Source organism: Symphodus melops (genome assembly GCF_947650265.1).
Source record: "Symphodus melops genome assembly, chromosome: 2".
In the NCBI taxonomy this organism is placed as follows: Eukaryota; Metazoa; Chordata; class Actinopteri; order Labriformes; family Labridae; genus Symphodus; species Symphodus melops.
In genome coordinates this window covers 29,613,651-29,634,331 of record NC_136692.1, presented here as the reverse complement: position 1 = coordinate 29,634,331, position 20,681 = coordinate 29,613,651, and the positions used below count along the sequence as shown (strand labels likewise).

Here is a 20,681-nt window from a genome sequence, read left to right as displayed (position 1 = left end):
GTGGCAGAGAAGAGGACACTGGACAAACTGCTGGTTATTATGGACAATGCCAGCCACCCACTGCACACTGTCATCAGCAACCAGAGGAGCCGGTTCAGTGAGAGACTGCTCCTTCCCAAGTGCAGAACAAACAGACTCAAAAACTCCTTTGTCCATCATGCCATCACGCTCTACAACTCCTCACTTGGGGGGAGGAGGACTAGAGCACACGGGGCAGAGGGGTAGGAGTTGGAGCGTCTTTCTTTCTTTCCTTCTACCCTCACTGTGCAATAACACATGGACACTTTCACATGTGCAATAATAATCTCAACCAAGTGCAAAAATCGCAACAATAATCATTGCCCTTTTTTTGTATATTTTGCTTCTTCCATGCATATTTTTTGTATATTCTTTCCAACAGAAGAGTGTTCTATTATTTATGCTATATTATTCTTTATATTGTTACTTTTTGTTTTGTTACCTGCTGCATTTTTATTTTTATGTTTTACCTTTATTGTATATGCTGCTGGAACCTAAATTTCCTGAGGGAGTCATCCCAAAAGGATCAATAAAGTTCAGTCCAAGTCTAAGTGGTTGATTGACCTTGCCCTTCATGATTGTCTTTATCTCCCCTCAGATCCGTTTCAACTTCCCTCCCCGAGAGAAAAACCAAGACATCCCGCTGAGTATGGTTGAAGATTCGGTTGATGACATGTACTTTGGCTGCAAGGAAGACATGATGAAAAAAGTCAAGACCAAATACTTTAAAAAAGAAATGAATGGAGAGTTTGAAAAGGCCTGGTATGGTGCAGCAGAGTGTGCTAAAAAGAAACCAAGGAAGGCTGACAAGGCTCTGACCAAAGACCACATGCATGCAATCTGTGTTTATACTTCTGATGATATCTATGAAACTTTCAACAGAGCAGTGAGAACAGGAGCGAGCAACTATCGCTCCTCATTTCACTTCCATTCCTTACATTTTCTTCTGACTTCTGCCATACAGATCTTGAATAGCAATGACCAATGTCACACAACTTACAGACGCACGAGAAGTGTGTTTTCTGGCAACGTCGGACAAACCATTCGCTTTGGTTCCTTTGCCTCCAGCTCTTACAACAACAACTTGACAGATTTTGGCAGTAAGACCTGCTTTAAGATCCAGACCTGTGCAGGAGCGTACCTGAAGGATTATTCAGTTTTTGGTGACCGAGAAGCTGAGGTGCTCATCCCACCGTATGAAGTGTTTAAAGTTACTGAGAAAGTTCTCGGTCCGCGTAATTATGAAGAACTGCCTGACTGTAAAGTCGTCTATGTGCTGGAGAGTGCAGGCGGGAGAAGCAGACTGAACTGTAAAGCTGCGTTTCCATGAGTCAGAAACCAGGGAGAGAGAGAGAGAGAGAGAGAGAGAGAACGTGATGAACGACATATGAGATATGAGCTTCAGGCGGATGCTTCGAACCTGGACCACCCTTTCTGACTCGTGCAACCATCCCTGATGTCCCTGCTTTTAAGTTTTTTTTGTTATAACTGTTTCTTGCTTCTATCCATTAAACTGCTTGTTGCAAAGGAAACGTTGTTTGTGTGCTCTCATTCCTCCGTTTTAAGATCGTAGACTTTGTAAAGAAAGGAGAGCACGACCCTTCGACTCCAAGTTCATCCAAACTAAAACACTAAAACTCCAAACCAAAAGAGAAGAGCTGAAGCTAAAACAGGATTTATGTTCATGTTTGTGTGGATGAAGCTGCAGAGAAGAACAAAATATCCAGTGAATCTCTCAACTACCTCCAACAGCTTTGTGCTATGGACACAAATAATCGGACTAAAATCATCATCCCTGATTTTTTATTTGTTTGCACATGATTTCTTTATTTTGCATTTACTATACAATCGTTAATATCATCCAGAGTGGTAAAGTAGTGAGTAACAAAAACAGGTTGCTCAGGTGCGAGTCACTCTGTGAAGACGAATATTCCGACACGACCACCGTTTAACAAAACCATCAGAGTTGGGTAAACCGAGGATCCAGAAAAGGTGTTTGTGTTTGTCCTCTGTCTCCCTCTGCCCCTTTGATGATAACATCCTCCTTATGAGCGCCCCTGAAGGCATGGAGCATTTCTTCAGAAGACTGGATTTGTGTTTTACTGCAGATGTTGTCTAAATGTGGCAGGGCTCATGAAGCACGTTTGATATTGACGCAGTTGTTTTGGAGTTTTGCAGCAAGATTTTTCAACCTCAGTATTTGTTTTAAACTTTTGCAAATCAAATAATTGTTTCTGAATTTTATGCACACGTTTTCCGAATGAAGCTCTGTTGTAGTTCATGTCGGACCCCAGCTGTGAACAGCTGCCAGCCTGCATGTCAGAGTGGAGTCATCTGTGCAAAGTTTACCTGTATTTCCATTTTTCCATTTTAACATTTTAACTGATTAAATCTATGACGACAGTGTTGCTGACTAGATGTACAGTAAGTCGTTCAGACTGCTGTAGGACAGTTGGCCTTTTCTGTTAACACTTGTGTGAGGTGTTGAAATGCTCACTTACCCAGCGTTGGGTTGTATCCACTGCCATGGTGGAGGGTGATGATGTTTTTAGGAAAGGGGCTGTTCCTGGTGAAAGGTCCAACGCAGGTTTCTCTCCGGCTCATAAAAGCTGTGAATGCAACTGGCATTTAATTTTAGTTTAAATGAGAACTCGTGACTTCCCTGGTCGGAGCCGAGAAATTACAATAAATGCAGCGTTGAATGATCAGTCTTTCCCTTCTATGCTGGATTAGAGAAGGGATGTGTCAGATTATCTTATTGAAGGATTACAGCTAGTCGCCTTCGCTTGCTGTAATGCAGCTGCACGCCACTTTTTGGTGCTGTAGCTCTGCTTAACCCTCCTGTTATGTTCATTTGTCAGGTACATCAATGGTGTTCCCGGGTCAATTTGACCCTCTTGAGGAATATTCCTTATCTGATTAGAGTCAAGAGGGCATCTGCTGGAGTTCTCCTCCTCACCATCTGTTTCTACGCAACTCAACTTTTACACCCTCTCCCTCCCTGCATTCGGACAGGACACCCTGTCTACAGACAATCTCCACTTTAAATCATAAAGGCCATCGCACCTCATGGGATGCAAGAAAAGACATCTTCAAAGACCTCGATACACAAATCCCCATCTGGAACCGGTTTCTTTCACCTTGGGATAAATCTTCCTGACATTAGCATAAACACCTCTGCCCTGAACCCATGATTCACATGACGTCTGTAATCTACCCAGGAATGTCCTGACCTCTGCGTGACTCAACCATAAAATGACTGGACAGGATGCCTCCATGTTCAGATGTATATTAAATAACGTGTATTTTTAATTTTCAGGTGGATAATCTTCCTAAAAACATTGAAACTAACGTTGTCATCCAAACAGGACTCAAATCGGACCATCTATCACGAAGATAGAAGTAATTACTCTGCCATTTCAAATCTTACTGTTTTGGTTCAAAGACTTACGTGGAGCGCTACTGCCATCTAGTGGTTCTTTTAAATCAATGTTTAATCCGTTAGATCTTGATATCAATTTTATGTTTAATAAATCCATTCATGGTTTGATGTTATGTCCCTTTCCAATTTTAATGTCTATATATGTTATTTCATTGTTGACTTAAACTATCAACTAAGAATTGACAACTCAATGTAGGCTACGATTCATTAATAATTCATGTTTGGTTTCATTTCAAAGGTTAGAACTGTGCATTTTTACTTTTATATAAAAATAGAAGTAAAATTCGAGTATGGTGCAGTGTTGTACGTTTAATTCAGATCTTTCTTAAACTTTAGAGAGTTCATTGCTCCCGTCTCCGCCTCAAGACACGCGTCATCAAAGGGGGCGTATCTCATCCTCAGTGTTCTTCTTAAGCCGGGCGCACTCCCTGCTCGAAGGCTGGTCCCAAACTTTTTTTCCTCTTGTAACTCTTTGGTAACTTTGATTCCAGAGCGCTCCTTCTTTTGTCTTCTAACTTCGATTTTTATTCGATTTATATTTTTTGTTTAAGGACGTTATTGCTTCTTGTTTAACTCAATATTTACCAGCCTAAGAGACATTCGATTAAGACTCGTGAACGCGCCGTTTCTAATTGAATCGTTTTATCAATTCTGGACAATTTTTGGATTTTTCTTTTCAACAAGTGACTTTGCAACGATTCGTTACCTGAAACAACTGAACGGGCCAATTCAGTTAGCAGAAGTTGACGATCGTTTATCATCAAACTTTTATTTGGACAATAGCCTGAGTCCCGCGAGAATACGTGAACGCACCGACACATTCCTGAGTGATCCGCTAACCCGACTCCGACCTGTTACACTAAGGTGATTCTGGGCTGTAAGGATTGAGGACGGATTTTCCCAAAACCTGTTCTTCAAACTCCAGCACCATTTGGTGGACTCGTTGGTTCAGTGAGTAAGACACATAGCAGCTTGTTGTCAGCTCAGAAGTCGTGTCATGGCTGTTTACTGTTAAATCTACACCGAGCTCATCTCAGCTGTAATTCAGCTTCAACTCCCTTCTTTTTTTTTTTTTTTATCTTTTTGCCATTCGGTATTTTTGTCCGAGTCTAATCAATAATTTTATCAGACAGACGTTAAACACCGTACCATACTCAATTAGTTAGGATAGTATCTGTCATTCCTGGTTTTTCTTCATATATCTGATGCATTTTTTTTTTCGTTCCGTTATTCTGTTTTTGTTCATTCTTATTCATTAAATATCACGCATAAAATTCAGAAGTGTGGTCGTATTGATTCATAGTGGTCGAACGTTTTGGGTAACTCATAACTTAGATTTGAGATTGATTAAAAATAATAAATCCATAAAGTTATTGATTTTCATAATTAATAATTTTTATTAATTTCCATGATTAATACAATTGTTCCTGGTAAGCCAGGTGGTGCCCCCTTTTTCTTACGAGGTGTGTTAATCAATTTAACACGTCATATTTCGCAACAACCCAGTGCATGTTTAATTATCCTAAAGATGTCTGAAACCAAAAAAATCCTAACAAGCAGTGTGAATGTCTTTACTAACTCCATTACTACTTATTCTATCAATATTTAGTGTAATGGTGTTCTTTACCTCCAACAGATGATGGTTTAATTAGGATAATTCACTCGTTTTTTATGAGAAAAAATTTTTTTCAAACTGTTTTTAATGTTTCACTAGATGATTAATTTTGAAAGACCAACATATAAAACACCATAGTTTTACATAACATTGAAACATAACATTGAAATTTTGTTTTACATACATGCACTGTGAACCAGAAATTATTAAATGGTTCCCGTCAAAAGTTGTAACATATGCCCGTGTGTGTGTGTGTGTGTGTGTGTGTGTGTGTGAGTGAGTGTTGTAAAGAAAGAAATAATCTGACATTTCTGACACCCTTTTACCTCCAGTTTGACTGCTGGGTCAAATTGACCCGAACAGTATCTATGTGATATAAAGATGCAGGGGGTGGTTGCAAATATGTGAAGTGAACCATTTTCATATTATATGTTGATTACACTTGTTAAGGCAAGCAGAAGAAGTTTCGTTCTGAAAAAATAATTGTAACTACTTTTCCTATATCTTCAAAATTTAAAACGGGTCAATTTGACCCGGAACATAACAGGAGGGTTAAATGCTACTAGCGTACTGCTCATACTGCTTCTGTGTTGTGGAGTGGTTTGGTGGAAAATGGCAAGAAGGTCGTATGTAGTCCATGTCAGGTTAAACCAAAATAAGAACCCTCAACCTTGCTAACGTTAGCCACATTTGCAAACCAGTGAACATTGTTTATTCACAGCCACTTTGCTCAGTTGTTTACATTGTACTTAATTTTTCGGGGTGGGAAATGTGTGTGTGCCGCTGTCCATCAGCGCCCAGCACAACGCTGTAGTTCGCTGCCACTCTGGTCAATCACATGGCGCGTGCTACCTGTGCCACTATGCTATGTTTCAAATAAGCTGCGTGTGAAACAAGATCGATGCGTTGGGATGTTGTACATTTGATCTGTGGTAACCAAATCAATTCCACACGGCTTGTAAAGGATCCACCGCAGAGCCAGTACTTTCACTCACCATGCTTGTTGCGCTGCATAACCTCAAGTCGGGATGTTGTCATAATCCTTTTCTGAGCCAAGGAACACTTTTTTTGATTGAAAAAATCTCACGGCACACCACCAGTCGATAATGTTAAAAAAATGAAACTATGTAGCCCATATTAACAATATAAAGTAATTCTTGTGTATATTTGGTATCAAATAAACCTGGGCTTGTTTGGATGAACACAAAGTTGATATCCTGGCAGGAATTGAAGAAAGACACACACGAAGCTCTTCCTCAACAGCTCTCAGTCTCTCTCTGTTTTTAGTTGTTATAGCAGTGAAGCTTAAAAAGCTCACCTCACACAGATATGTCGTGGAAAATGGGAGCAATGTCAAAATAGCTTTGTTTGTCATGTCCTTTCCAACAACTGATGCTGAGCTATAAGGGTCCCTAACCCAGTCAAGGCATTCAGTGAAGGCTGAAGAGAAATAAAATGACATCTTCTCCTCAAAAGCTTTCAAATGTTTAACTATCATCTCACACAATGCAGCAGTGTTAACATCTTGCCATTTCTTGGTGAGTGGAAACATTTCAAGGTTGCCAGTTTCCACATGTTGCCAGAGGTGCACCTTTGAACGGAATCCATTTATTTTATCTGTACTTGTAAGCAGGTTTTCATTTCGGCCTTGCATTCGTGTGTTTAGTTCATTCAGGTGATGAAAAATATCTGCCAGGTATGCCAGCCTTGCACACCACTCATCACTTGCAAGCAGTTTTGCGTCATCGGACCTCTCATTTGTCAGAAAAACTTAAAGTTCCTCCCGCAGCTTCTGCAACGTGGTAGCTCGCTTTAAGGGCTCTCTCATTTACCTTTGTGGTTTTTCTCATGAAAGTTGCCTGTTTCTCCGTGTGTTCACGCAGGCGAGCAAAATAGTCCACATTCTTGTTTTGAAGCGAAGGGTGTTTCGTTTGGAGATGGCGTTTAAGCTTATTTGGGACCATAGCACTGTTGGATAGCTTTTCACCACACCAAGCACAGCAGAGTTTGTGCCGTTGCATCCCCGGTGTAAGTAAATCCAAATGAAAGATAGCTTTCGCTGTATTGCCTCAAAACTTTGCTCGAGCTCACAGTTTTTGCTTTCTTTTGACCTCCACTTATACTAGGGCCTTCATCTGGGTCCGAATTTTGTCCAGGGTCCAGTTCGGAGCGAGCATTTTTCCTTTTCAAAAACTTCTCCATCACTGTTACCGTATATTCTTGCTAGCCAAAATGTCACTGTCACCGCCACCTGTCGCATCAATGCGTCACTAATTCTCTTGTCTCAGAGTACAATGCAATTATCTACCTGCTGCCACCTACTGATATGGAAGAGTTTTACACGATAACTGCCAGGCACTTGACAGCACAGACACTCGACTTCTTTTTTAGACCAATTAGGTGAAATTTGATCATTTCCCACGACACACCTGACAATATCTCGCGACACACTAGTGTGCCGCGGAGCACTGGTTGAAAAACACTGCACTAAAATATAGAATAACCTTTTCTCTTCGTCCCATGTGTACAGAGGCCACAAAGTGAAGTTTGGGCAGCATTACTTTTGTTTAAATCTTGTTTCTTTTTGACAAGAGTGTCTTTGACAAAAATGGGAAAACGTTCAATTCATCATAATCTATCTTCCTACATTTTAAGGTGCATAATGAAAGACATGTATTAGCTTAAAAAGAAATCTGAGAAGAAGTTCCTCCCACAGAATAATCAATAGTACAGTTTCTAACCTTCACGTGTCACTGTGAACAGCGAGCAGGGCACACCTCGGAAAAACAAATTTCAGCAGAGACCTTCATTTCCATATGTCAGCGAGTGGACAGATGGTTATTTTTCCAGTGTATTTGGTTATGTCAACAATAAACCAAGTCTTTAGAGTGGTGACAGGCTACGTGTGCATCAGATCAAATCATCTGTTCGAAGCTGCATCACCAGAAGGCTGCTCGGCACCAGGTTTGGATCCCATCACTTCAGGTCAGTAGGGTTGTTGTGTGGTGTAGACTTTTCAATGTGTTTAAGAGTAAGGTTGAATTATCAGCTGTTTGAAACAAGACCAAAGTATTCAATACAACATTGTTATAAAGGCTTCTGAAATCATCTGTTCTTCTTCTTTACAGCGACACAATGAACACCAGCAGTGCACAGAACTTTACATCAAGCTCTCCTGTTTCATCTTCCTTTTTACCACCCATGTCGATGTCCATCAACATGATCCTTGGTCTTCCTCTGAACAGTTACGTCATTTGGCTGATATTGGGAGGTCCCAGGGAGACGATGGCCTCAGACATCTTCTCTCTGAACCTGGCGACGTCTGAGCTCCTGTTTGCTTCATCTGGCGTATGGATGTGGTTTTCGCAAAAGTGGCAATTATTTTCCTGGGTCTTCACGTTCTTTCTCGGCCTCGTCTATACTGCCCATCCTCTCTTCCAGAGCTGCATCTGTGTTGAGTGCTACCTTGGTGTTATCCACCCGGTCGTGTTCCTGAGATTCAAACCTCTGAGATACAGGGTGGTCTGTTCTTGTGTTCTCTGGCTGATTGTCTTGCTTTCTGTATTTCATCCAGACTCTGTTGATGTTCAGTGTCATGCTCTTCTGCTGCCTCTCAGTTCTCTGGGCTTTAAAACGCCCCGGGCCAGGAGACGGAGACACAGGGAAGAGGACGAGCAATGCAATGAAGAGAAAGGCTTTTAAAATCATTGTTATCATCATGATTTTTATGACCCTTAATTTCTTTTTCTACATGGCTGCAATTCCACTTCAATTTTTCTTCAAGTCGATGAGGTTTCTTTCCATCGACATCTATTTGACAAGTCTTGCTTTACTTACAGGGTTTTTACAGCCGCTCATGTACCTCCAAAGGTCAAAGAAACTGTCCTGCAGCAGCAAAGTCAAATGAGCACACCCGGTGTACGCCAGTCTTTTTTGGTGATTCATGTATATAAAAACAAATATGGTCACTGGAATCCAAAAATGTGTGAATTCTACCATGCACACAGCAACCTGGATTTTAACCAGATCAGGAAGTGCTGCCCCCTCCTTTGGGTCAAGGCTAATTTCAAAAAGGACTGAGGTGAAGTGTCCTGAGGTCTGACGGCTCAAAAAGTGGAGATTTATTTTGAAATAACGAACTCTGTGAGCCCTAGTCTAAGAGGAGAGACCATCTGACTGTGATGGTGTGGAGGTGCGTTTATGGACATGGCATGTGTTACCGGTCTTCAATAATGCTGAACTATATAGACATCTTAATATTTCACCAGCTGCGTGTGGTGGTGGTGCGTGGAAACATCAAGTGCACACAAAGTCATCTGAATGGTTTGTTGTTGTTTTTCTCATTATTTTGTATAACAGGCGTTACGGTATGCACAGTGTCCAATTCAGAATAAAGGATCTTGAGTCAATCACTGTCTTTGTTGGTTTTTATTGTTCTTGCAAGGAGAAGGAACAAAGCTACAGAGCATCAAGACGGTCTGCAGGAAAGTTTAAGATAGTCATAATATGCTTTAGTATTTATACACATGCTTCACGCCTATATAAGGAATGGCGTTTTCAACAGGTCGCACAACAGTAATGTCAAGGTATGTGAATATTTAGAACATTTGGTGTCGTAGACGTGGTATAGACAAAACAAGATCTTTTGGTGTGAAACTTTTGCTGCTTTCTTCGAGTGTCAGTGTGACACATTTTAAGTATTTCAGATTGTTCTCAAAAAGCAAATAAGATTGTAGAAAGTGTGTGTGGAGACAGGTTTAAAATTTAAAGCTTCTGCAGTGGTGAACCAATAAAAGTGCAGCGACTCGGGTAAAGTTTCTTCATTTATTTAATTCCCAATTAATTCCACTTGTAGTGATTCAGGTGATTTTAAAGTCTAAAGGAAAACAAAAACACTAATCAGAGACACACCAATGAATCAAATAATAATCTTTACAGTCTTATATGCACAAGAGGATATATTTACACAAACAAATTACTCACTCAATAGTGCACCTCTAATCAACAGTATGGAGTGATCAGCAGCCTTTCCAGCAGCTTGGCATATTGCAGCAAACAAAAGGCACACTTGACTCAGACCCCCCCCCCCATCAGTGTTTCTGTGACGACACGGTCTGTGTGTCAGCTCTGAATGTAAACATGAGTGAAATAAGAAGTCACTGAGTGCTCGAGGTGAAGACGACTCCTTTCGCTCGGTCTGTGTGTGCGTCCTGTTTGCTCATATTTTAGTGCTTGATTTGTGTTTTGATAGGTAGTTCACCTTTTTTTTTTTTTTGGTTGATTTTATTTATTTATTTTTGTTTGTTTTTTTGTTATTGAAATAAATAAAGCTTGAAATAATACCTGCTCTCTGTTTTTAATAAGCCTGCATGTTTGTGCAGTATTGTCCCCACATGTGAAGACAACAGGGACACCCAGTGGCAGGATGGACGAATCGCAGCAAGTCATCCCACGACGGCCCTCTTGTGGCCAACAGTAGTACTACATTTCAAGATCCTTCATTATTATTCAGTCTGGGCAGAAAAGCGAGGGCTGTGAGCTCGGGAGTGTTAGCATGAAGCGGCTGGTATCCATGGTTACCACAGAGCAGCCACTTTGTTGTATGAACATGAAAATAAATGACAGCGGTACCCCTGGAATCCTTCGTCTCCTCTGATGTGCACAGACAGCGTGCACATATCTCACGCTGACAACAAAGTGTGAACTGCACACAGGTTGGATCTGTGTCATTCATCTGGTTACAAAAAAAGCCCCCTCACTTCCTTTAACAACCACAAAATGCTCGCAGCCAAACCTTGCATCATACGTGTGAGCAAGACAATAACCTGCAAACTCCAGCTCAGTGAAACATGTGACACACAGGCCAGAGACTTCCTGCCTGTGACCATCAAACTGTGAACGTCTCCTCCCTCTGACCCCGGGTCACCTCACACACTCTAAACTCCAAACTCCTTCATTACACGTTAAAACTGTGCAAGGTAATAAGAATTAATAATTAACACATAGAGCAACATAAGAAAAGTGTATATACTCCATCTTGTCCTCACCCTCTGCTCTTTTGTACAGCACAAACGTGATGATTGATGTTGTATTAATGTTCCTGCTGTTTTCAGATTTCATTGTATATAAATATATTTCTACTAATATACTCTGTTTTAGTGCAGCTGTCAGGACCGAGTTGCCTCCTGGGATTAATAAAGTATTGATGATTCTGATTCTGGAAGCTGACTGCATAGTTTTCATCTGTCTGCAGGCGTGTGCACATAAGTCCTGACTTACATTTACATCAGTGTGGAGAAATATCGGGATCTTTGAAATCGTTAAAGATGCCATTACTCAGAAAACAAATCTAAGTCTGTAACAGCTCAACTTTATAATCCTCTTAGTTGTTTCAACAGTTAATGCTGAGTTTTAAAATCTCACAGTCAAACTTCTCAAACTTAACTCTAAATATGATTTAAAGTTAAAAAGTGCAATAAGAGCTTCAACATCTTTAGTTTTTTTAATCATTAAAGAATATAGCTAAAATCATGTATATGTTGCCAAATTGCTATTATTAGAAGTTTATCTTATTAGTTGGGATGGAAAAAATGATGATGAACATTCCTGCCCCAGAACGGAGACTGACAGTGACAGGGTTTGTGTGTTCGCTAAATTACTCACTGATGCTGCGATGACGAAGAATCTTTTCCCCTTCTCGTCCCAAACGACCCAAACTTACAAGAAATACACGAAGCCGTCTGTACTTTTGTAGCTGTTCGTCCTGCAGCGGTGAAAGGAGACAGATTCTCCTCTAAATATGAGCAAAATGACAGTTAACAAAGTCACTGTTTAGGCTAACATCTTAGTTTAAAACCGTAAAGTATGCACTTTATTTAAAGACAGTCTGTTAGTGTGTGTGTGTGTGTTTGTTAGTGCGTGCAGGCTACAGTTCACACTTATTGTTGAACTAAGTGAGTGTGGTTCATTCAAAAAAGGTGTGTTTACCACAGAGCTAACAAAAAACAAAACAGCTCCAGCAGCTTCACAGAAGTAAAAAAAAAAAAAAAGTGTGAAAACCAGACGGCTGCTCGGCACCAGGTTTGGATCCCATCACTTCAGGTCAGTAGGGTTGTTGTGTGGTGGAGACTTTTCAATGTGTTTAAGAGTAAGGTTGAATTATCAGCTGTTTGAAACAAGACCAAAGTATTCAATACAACATTGTTATAAAGGCTTCTGAAATCATCTGTTCTTCTTCTTTACAGCGACACAATGAACACCAGCAGTGCACAGAACTTTACATCAAGCTCTCCTGTTTCATCTTCCTTTTTACCACCCATGTCGATGTCCATCAACATGATCCTTGGTCTTCCTCTGAACAGTTACGTCATTTGGCTGATATTGGGAGGTCCCAGGGAGACGATGGCTTCAGACATCTTCTCTCTTAACCTGGCGACGTCTGAGCTCCTGTTTGCTTCATCTGGCGTATGGATGTGGTTTTCGCAAAAGTGGCATTTATTTTCCTGGGTCTTCACGTTCTTTCTCGGCCTCGTCTATACTGCCCGTCCTCTCTTCCAGAGCTGCATCTGTGTTGAGTGCTACCTTGGTGTTATCCACCCGGTCGTGTTCCTGAGATTTAAACCTCTGAGATACAGGGTGGTCTGTTCTTGTGTTCTCTGGCTGATTGTCTTGCTTTCTGTATTTCATCCAGACTCTGTTGATGTTCGGTGTCATGCTCTTCTGCTGCCTCTCAGTTCTCTGGGCTTTAAAACGCCCCGGGCCAGGAGACGGAGACACAGGGAAGAGGACGAGCAATGCAATGAAGAGAAAGGCTTTTAAAATCATTGTTATCATCATGATTTTTATGACCCTTAATTTCTTTTTCTACATGGCTGCAATTCCACTTCAATTTTTCTTCAAGTCGATGAGGTTTCTTTCCATCGACATCTATTTGACAAGTATTGCTTTACTTACAGGGTTTTTACAGCCGCTCATGTACCTCCAAAGGTCAAAGAAACTGTCCTGCAGCAGCAAAGTCAAATGAGCACACCCGGTGTACGCCAGTCTTTTTTGGTGATTCATGTATATAAAAACAAATATGGTCACTGGAATCCAAAAATGTGTGAATTCTACCATGCACACAGCAACCTGGATTTTAACCAGATCAGGAAGTGCTGCCCCCTCCTTTGGGTCAAGGCTAATTTCAAAAAGGACTGAGGTGAAGTGTCCTGAGGTCTGACGGCTCAAAAAGTGGAGATTTATTTTGAAATAACGAACTCTGTGAGCCCTAGTCTAAGAGGAGAGACCATCTGACTGTGATGGTGTGGAGGTGCGTTTATGGACATGGCATGTGTTACCGGTCTTCAATAATGCTGAACTATATAGACATCTTAATATTTCACCTGCTGCGTGTGGTGGTGGTGCGTGGAAACATCAAGTGCACACAAAGTCATCTGAATGGTTTGTTGTTGTTTTTCTCATTATTTTGCATAACAGGCGTTTCGGTATGCACAGTGACCAATTCAGAATAAAGGATCTTGAGTCAATCACTGTCTTTGTTGGTTTTTATTGTTCTTGCAAGGAGAAGGAACAAAGCTACAGAGCATCAAGACGGTCTGCAGGAAAGTTTAAGATAGTCATAATATGCTTTAGTATTTATACACATGCTTCATGCCTATATAAGGAATGGCGTTTTCAACAGGTCGCACAACAGTAATGTCAAGGTAAGTGAATATTTAGAACATTTGGTGGCGTAGACGTGGTATAGACAAAACAAGATCTTTTGGTGTGAAACTTTTGCTGCTTTCTTCGAGTGTCAGTGTGACACATTTAAAGTATTTCAGATTGTTCTCAAAAAGCAAATAAGATTGTAGAAAGTGTGTGTGGAGACAGGTTTAAAATTTAAAGCTTCTGCAATGGTGAACCAATAAAAGTGCAGCGACTCGGGTAAAGTTTCTTCATTTATTTAATTCCCAATTAATTCCACTTGTAGTGATTCAGGTGATTTTAAAGTCTAAAGGAAACAAAAACACTAATCAGAGACACACCAATAAATCAAATAATAATCTTTACAGTCTTATATGCACAAGAGGATATATTTACACAAACAAATTACTCACTCAATAGTGCACCTCTAATCAACAGTATGGAGTGATCAGCAGCCTTTCCAGCAGCTTGGCATATTGCAGCAAACAAAAGGCACACTTGACTCAGACCCCCCCCCCCCATCAGTGTTTCTGTGACGACACGGTCTGTGTGTCAGCTCTGAATGTAAACATGAGTGAAATAAGAAGTCACTGAGTGCTCGAGGTGAAGACGACTCCTTTCGCTCGGTCTGTGTGTGCGTCCTGTTTGCTCATATTTTAGTGCTTGATTTGTGTTTTGATAGGTAGTTCACCTTTTTTTTTTTTTTGGTTGATTTTATTTATTTATTTTTGTTTGTTTTTTTGTTATTGAAATAAATAAAGCTTGAAATAATACCTGCTCTCTGTTTTTAATAAGCCTGCATGTTTGTGCAGTATTGTCCCCACATGTGAAGACAACAGGGACACCCAGTGGCAGGATGGACGAATCGCAGCAAGTCATCCCACGACGGCCCTCTTGTGGCCAACAGTAGTACTACATTTCAAGATCCTTCATTATTATTCAGTCTGGGCAGAAAAGCGAGGGCTGTGAGCTCGGGAGTGTTAGCATGAAGCGGCTGGTATCCATGGTTACCACAGAGCAGCCACTTTGTTGTATGAACATGAAAATAAATGACAGCGGTACCCCTGGAATCCTTCGTCTCCTCTGATGTGCACAGACAGCGTGCACATATCTCACACTGACAACAAAGTGTGAACTGCACACAGGTTGGATCTGTGTCATTCATCTGGTTACAAAAAAAGCCCCCTCACTTCCTTTAACAACCACAAAATGCTCGCAGCCAAACCCTGCATCATGCGTGTGAGCAAGACAATAACCTGCAAACTCCAGCTCAGTGAAACATGTGACACACAGGCCAGAGACTTCCTGCCTGTGACCATCAAACTGTGAACGTCTCCTCCCTCTGACCCCGGGTCACCTCACACACTCTAAACTCCAAACTCCTTCATTACACGTTAAAACTGTGCAAGGTAATAACAATTAATAATTAACACATAGAGCAACATAAGAAAAGTGTATATACTCCATATTGTCCTCACCCTCTGCTCTTTTGTACAGCACAAACGTGATGATTGATGTTGTATTAATGTTCCTGCTGTTTTCAGATTTCATTGTATATAAATATATTTCTACTAATATACTCTGTTTTAGTGCAGCTGTCAGGACCGAGTTGCCCCCTGGGATTAATAAAGTATTGATGATTCTGATTCTGGAAGCTGACTGCATAGTTTTCATCTGTCTGCAGGCGTGTGCACATAAGTCCTGACTTACATTTACATCAGTGTGGAGAAATATCGGGATCTTTGAAATCGTTAAAGATGCCATTACTCAGAAAACAAATCTAAGTCTGTAACAGCTCAACTTTATAAACCTCTTAGTTGTTTCAACAGTTAATGCTGAGTTTTAAAATCTCACAGTCAAACTTCTCAAACTTAACTCTAAATATGATTTAAAGTTAAAAAGTGCAATAAGAGCTTCAACATCTTTAGTTTTTTTAATCATTAAAGAATATAGCTAAAATCATGTATATGTTGCCAAATTGCTATTATTAGAAGTTTATCTTATTAGTTGGGATGGAAATGATGATGAACATTCCTGTGTGACAGTGACAGGGTTTGTGTGTTCGCTAAATTACTCACTGATGCTGCGATGACGAAGAATCTTTTCCCCTTCTCGTCCCAAACGACCCAAACTTACAAGAAATACACGAAGCCGTCTGTACTTTTGTAGCTGTTCGTCCTGCAGCGGTGAAAGGAGACAGATTCTCCTCTAAATATGAGCAAAATGACAGTTAACAAAGTCACTGTTTAGGCTAACATCTTAGTTTAATACCGTAAAGTATGCACTTTATTTAAAGACAGTCTGTTAGTGTGTGTGTGTTTGTTAGTGCGTGCAGGCTACAGTTCACACTTATTGTTGAACTAAGTGAGTGTGGTTCATTCAAAAAAGGTGTGTTTACCACAGAGCTAACAAAAAACAAAACAGCTCCAGCAGCTTCACAGAAGTAAAAAAAAAAGTGTGAAAAATGATTCACAGTTGTGTTTTTTTATTTTCTTAAAGGACACTTCACCCGTGGAAACATGAATCTTGACCTTTGGTCATATGTGTAGGAGACATGTGAAATAAATGTTAAAGTCGCTGCCTTCTTGACCAAAAAAAGGCAATTTTAGGAATTCAAACAGATTCTCTGCCTGTGTCCAAAGACAAACCACCGACACCACCAGCCCGCCTCAACTCGAGCCGGGCCGGGCTCCTCGTCTTCAACGCCGCCCCCCGTTCCTCCATCAGCCTCAACTGCTCGTCGTTGTAGTTTCACCCCCTCTAACTAACTCTAGCTTCCGATGAAATGATGATTTTTGCGTCATCGGAGGATCCTCCTCAGAAAAGAAATATGGAGCTTTCCCGTCTCCGGGGAAAAAAAGGGCAGAAAGCAGGAGCAGGTTTCTAAAGATACACAGCTTCATGCAGATGAGTGAAATATCCCTTTAATGGTCTGATGGTCAGCACACGCATGCACACACAGGATCCATGTCAACATGAGCTAACGGACAGATGTCAGAGTGAGAGGGCTGCACACAGCGAGCACTCCTGAGAAGGTACAATGTGTTGCTCAAGGTGTCCTCGGCAGTGCTCAGGAAGTCAACTAGCAACACTACACTGGACCCAGCTACTGCCGAGCCCATCATGTTACCTCAACCTGTTGTCAGATAATCACATGGTCAGCTGTTCCATGACTCCTTCTCTACTCGCCTTTATGTTGTCTCTGTTTCATCTTCTTTGAAACATGTTGCCGCCATTTTGTTTTTTTCTTTCTTTCCCAGAACAGTGACATTTCTCAGCTTCAACATTTGACATGTTTCTTTCTTCTTTTTTTTTATTTTTACATTTTCAATCATATAAGGGGTTCCAATATTTTACAGATCTTTTTTTTTTTTCTTTTTATATTTTTTTCGTTTCTGATTGACAATTTACACAACTGCCGATCATTTAGGAAATAGGGGAACGCTTTTGCATCTTTCGAATATAATTTCGAATATTTATTTTTGAAAATGAGCATCAGCAATAAAGCATATTTCACATTTTTTCAAACAGAAAATAAAGAAATTAAAAGGTTGCTGCATGTTCAAAAAAGAAGAAGGAAGAAGCAAACTTTAAAAAATGTAGAAATTAAAACATGATGTAGCGTGCATTTTATTCTGTTCAAACATGTTGGAAAGTTGTCTGTGTGTTTGTGGTTTTGCAGCTCGCAGCAAACAAAGACACGACCACACTCATTTCCTACCACACTCGCACCTTCAGACTTTCACAGGAGGTCCTCCTTCATTATTTGTAAATCTAAAAGTGCTCATGTGCGTCAGAGGACGTTGGACCCGTCTGGTCACAAAGATATATAAAGAGAGAGCGGCAGGTCCTGGACCTGTGCTGAGGACCGGTCATCTCATTCAAAGACCTCCCAACATTTGCAGCATCAGCTCTTTCTGCAGACTGGTAGGTCTCACTTTTGACGAGCATACTTTTCTTTAAAGTTCCATCATGACAGACATTGAATCAACACTGCAGACTGAAGTGAAGTTTTTCATTGACTTGTTGTTTTTGTAGTTGTGTTTGTAGATTCTTGAGTTGTCCTGATTGCAGCGCTGCAGACAAACATGCTTACTTTCATGTCCCTGTTCTTACTCTGCGGCTGGATGCTGCCTGCCGACCTCATGACGGTGAGTCTTTTACAGTTACTGTTCCTCACACAATAATTCAAGAACAAGTCTACCACACATCAATTTAACAACAAATGTTGGGAGCAAAGGTCCGCTTTAGATCGTACGATTCTACCATACTTAGATAATCATCCACATTATTGGTGAATTGCTTTGATTGAAAAAAACAAAAACGTGTGAGGTCAAACACAGCAGTCAGTCTGCTTTTTGCATGTTGGATTTTTGCATCGATACACTGAACTTCAGCTAGTTTTAACCATCGTTCCTGATCCCAGTGAATATCATCTGCATTTCTGTATTCCGTCACTCAGAGGAACTCTTTGTACCAGGTAGCTTCATGTGGTTCAATGACCTTGCCCTTCATGATTGTCTTTGTCTCCCCTCAGATCCGTTTCAACTTCCCTCTCCGAGAGAAAAACCAAGTCATCCCGCTGAGTATGGTTAAAGATTCGGTTGATGACATGTACTCTGACTGCCAGGAAGACATGATGACAAAAGTTGAGACCACATACTTCAAGAAAGAGAACAAAGGCATATTTCAAGAAGTCTGGAAAAAAGCTTCCAATTGTGTAAAGAGGAACATGCAACACAAAGACAAAAATGATGAGGATCTGACTGAGGAGCATTTTCGAGCGATCTGTATCTACACGTCTAATGAGAAAAGATTTTATGAATTATTCAACACTGCGGTCCGAACCAACAGATCTGAATATGGCACCACCTTCCAGTTTCACTCTTTACATTTCTGGCTAACATCTGCCATTCAGATCCTTAATAGGCACAATCAATGCCACATCACTTACCGCAGATCTGGCACCGAGTTTACCGGCAAACTCAACCAAATGATCCGGTTTGGTATGTTCGCCTCCAGCTCTTACAATCCAACACTCACTCACTTCGGTGAAAAGACCTGCTTCCAGATTCAGACCTGTTACGGGGCTTATCTGAAGAAATATCCCCATATGAAAGACAAAGAGGAAGAGGTGCTAATTCCCCCCTATGAGATGTTTAAGATAGCTGAGATCCAGAAGAAGAAAAATAACGGAGACCTGAGCGACTGTGAGACTGTGTACGTCCTGGACAGTATCGGATTTTGCAGCAGTCTCAACTGCAAAGCTGCAAACGTAGATCAGTGATTCTCAGACAGAATTTCACTGGACAGATATTTGTCCATCTACAAAGACGGTGCGAATGTTTGCAGAGTAGGAACATTAAAAGATTCACATCAATATGTGTTAACATAAATAAAACCGTTTTTATCCATTACGTCCCGCCTGGACGACTGCACAACTCCCTCAATCCAAATTCTGTGACTTGTTCTTAAGTCCCTGCATGGTCCAGCCCCCCCCCTCCCCCCTTTAACCCTCGAGACCCCACCATGTCCACTTAGGTCCTCTGATCAGTCCCTCCTTGCTGACCCCCGTCACGGGCACCAACACAAACTAACTCATTACATCCATTCAAGTCACAACTCAAAAATACCCAGCTGAAACAAGCCCCATATTTTTAATGATTTTATTCTACTGTGTGTACATGTATGTTTGGATGCCTCTACATGTATGATTATGTGAGTGTGTGGATTTGTCTTTATTTGCTTTTTATTTTCTTTGATTCTGTTTTGGCGTTTTGCCTGAAAAGCATTTTGGTCAGCTGAAGATTTTTTTTTAATCGTACTAAACAAATATACTTTGACTTGACTTTTTCATATCTATTGTCCACGCTTGTCTCGTGTCCACCGAGCATTTTGTCTGGGCAGAAAAGCGAGGGCTGTGAGGTCGGGAGTGTTAGCATGAAGCGGCTGGTATCCATGGTTACCACAGAGCAGCCACTTTGTTGTATGAACATGAAAATAAATGACAGCGTTACCCCTGGAATCCTTCGTCTCCTCTGATGTGCACAGACAGCGTGCACATATCTCACGCTGACAACAAAGTGTGAACTGCACACAGGGTGGATCTGTGTCATTCATCTGGTTACAAAAAAAGCCCCCTCACTTCCTTTAACAACCACAAAATGCTCGCAGCCAAACCCTGCATCATGCGTGTGAGCAAGACAATAACCTGCAAACTCCAGCTCAGTGAAACATGTGACACACAGGCCAGAGACTTCCTGCCTGTGACCATCAAACTGTGAACGTCTCCTCCCTCTGACCCCGGGTCACCTCACACACTCTAAACTCCAAACTCCTTCATGACACGTTCAAACTGTGCCAGGTAATAAGAATTAATAATCTGTACATTAACACATAGAGCAACATAAGAAAAGTCTATATACTCCATCTTGTCCTCACTCTCTGCTCTTTTTAGGGCACAAACGTGATGATTGATGTTGTATTAATGTTCCTGCTGTTTTCAGATTTCATTGTATATAAATATATTTCTACTAATATACTCTGTTTTAGTGCAGCTGTCAGGACCGAGTTGCCCCCTGGGATTAATAAAGTATTGATGATTGTGATTGTGGAAGCTGACTGCATAGCGTTCATCCGTCTGCAGGCGTGTGCACATAAGTCCTGACTTACATTTACATCAGTGTGGAGAAATATCGGGATCTTTGAAATCGTTAAAGATGCCATTACTCAGAAAACAAATCTAAGTCTGTAACAGCTCAACTTTATAATCCTCTTAGTTGTTTCAACAGTTAATGTTGAGTTTTAAAATCTCACTGAAGCGTTCTTAAGCAAAGCGGGGCCCCGGTCCAGAGGGGCGGCGAGGGCCCCCCTTGAGATCTGATTGGTCACCCCAGAACTTTTGTCTGATCAGAGGAGAAA

The 20,681-nt window shown here is 41.0% G+C and overlaps 1 long non-coding RNA gene across 1 annotated transcript in view; it reads right to left on the bottom strand.

Annotated features, from left to right (window-relative positions):
* Positions 1 to 20,280, bottom strand: part of LOC306820456 — a 56,043-nt gene extending 35,763 nt beyond the window's left edge. Inside the window, exons 1-3 of the long non-coding RNA XR_013778670.1 lie at positions 20,018 to 20,280; positions 15,063 to 15,139; positions 10,947 to 11,023 (exon numbers count right to left, since the gene is read on the bottom strand). This is a non-coding gene — a long non-coding RNA (uncharacterized lncRNA). The remainder of the gene's footprint in view (positions 1 to 10,946; positions 11,024 to 15,062; positions 15,140 to 20,017) is intronic.
* Between the last annotated feature and the right edge of the window lie 401 nt (positions 20,281 to 20,681).